Source organism: Herpailurus yagouaroundi, unplaced genomic scaffold (genome assembly GCF_014898765.1).
Source record: "Herpailurus yagouaroundi ecotype Mexico unplaced genomic scaffold, PumYag 164, whole genome shotgun sequence".
Taxonomy (NCBI): Eukaryota; Metazoa; Chordata; class Mammalia; order Carnivora; family Felidae; genus Herpailurus; species Herpailurus yagouaroundi.
In genome coordinates, this window is record NW_024412405.1 from 14,491,216 (window position 1) to 14,493,212 (window position 1,997).

The following is a 1,997-nucleotide window of genomic DNA, read 5'->3' on the forward strand; positions in this document are numbered from 1 at the left end:
TCCATGCCTTCATCCGTAAGGTGGAGAGAATAATAACTAGTTCTAGGGATGTTAGAAAGCTTGCATAAGTTGCCAGAGGTTAATGTGCATAGCCCAGGGTCCAGAATAAAGTAGACAAGAAATACATAGTAGCTCCCTTCTAGTTTCCCGGGTGCCTCGTATGCACCATACCATTACATCATATTGTCTTTAAATCCTTAATTTTTAGCCCAATAGATCACCGAGAACACCTGCTTATCTCTTTCCTAAATAATGTTCTTTCTAAATCTCTCCTCATGACAAAATCTTGTAACCAGAACCACAGCTTACATTTATATAGTGCTTGCTGTGTGCTAGGCACGGATCTACATATTTCATCTGTATTAATTCATTCAATCCTAACGACAAACTCAAGAGTTAGGAGCTATTACATATAGTTTGGTTTTACACAATAAAAAACTGAAGGACAGATAGCAAGCAACTAATATCATATAACCAGCAAGTGTTGGAGTCAGCACTAGAACTCAGGCTGTTTTCAGATTCTACGGGCTTCACTTCGGCTGATGGTGCTAAACATTTTATAAATGGCTCCTAAGGAACTCTGCACCGGACCCCACGGGTTCTGTGTGCAGCCAGTTAAAATATGACTAGTGGCAAATTGACTTCATCACATCGATATCTGCTTGGTTGAGAAATTGCAACAGCGTCTTCTCTCTCCTTGCTTTGGTATCTCCGTTGCAAAACAGGCCGACTTGTCAGCACTTAAGTAGGGTGGACCAACAAACCCAAGCTCCTTCTTCCGTGCAGTGGCTCTTTGGGACTGTTGCTGCTTAAACGCAATCAGATAATTGCCTCTGGAAGATAAACAAAAACAATTTAATATTTTCCTTCCAAATAATTGCACTGTAATCCATCAATCGGACTAAGGCCTCAGCATCAATGGCTACTTGACAGCCCATGTTAAACATCTTTAAGTTGCCAGGGTTGGACAGAATGGGACATTGATACTTTTGTTGATGTGGGCACATTTGCATCCACACATACTGGAGACTTTTTAAACATTTTAATAACATAATTACATAAATACATGACATACATTGTGTATGCACTCAAGCAGTAATTTCAAAACACGTTGTAATTTTTAGAACAGACGCTACATTGCTGCCAGAAGGATCTGAACAAGCCATTGTTTGGTGCCATGAGAATACTTCTCTTAATTTGTTTTTTTCCCCCTCACCTAGGTGTTAAACGACTGTCATTATTTTGTCATCTCCAGTGCCTAATCAAGTTAATTCGGAGCACCAAACATTTTTCTACAATAGGACATAACTTCTATTAGTTTTCCCAAGCTCAGTGGAAGGTTGAGACTCACAGAATATTAAAGCTGGAGGGGCCCTGAGGGACCACCTAGTTTCTCCCTCTGATTTTACAGGTGGGGAAATAACTCGGTATATGGTTCATGTGGGGTCCGTTGTTCAGACAGGGACGTAGAATGGGGGAAGGATGGTATTTCTATTTCTATTTCTTTTTCTAAATTTCCTTGCTAACTCTGGTGACCTAGTTTCTTCGGAGTTCTTTTTTTCTCTTTGATCTCTGTGCTTTTCTCTCCGTCTTGGTCACATGATGGGTCACATCTGTCTCCTTCACACGCCAAAAGTTCCACTCACCTGATGAAGTCACAGAGAGGAAACTTTCACTGGACGTAGGTAGGAGTAACAGCATGGGGGCACTGCATCTCCTGACCACATGGTAGATGAATTTAAATTGAACATTAGAGGGGCGCCTGGGTGGCGCAGTCGGTTAAGCGTCCGACTTCAGCCAGGTCACGATCTCGCGGTCCGTGAGTTCGAGCCCCACATCAGGCTCTGGGCTGATGGCTCAGAGCCTGGAGCCTGTTTCCGATTCTGTGTCTCCCTCTCTCTCTCTGCCCCTCCCCCGTTCATGCTCTGTCTCTCTCTGTCCCAAAAATAAATAAACGTTGAAAAAAAAATTAAAAAAAAAATAAATTGAACATTAGA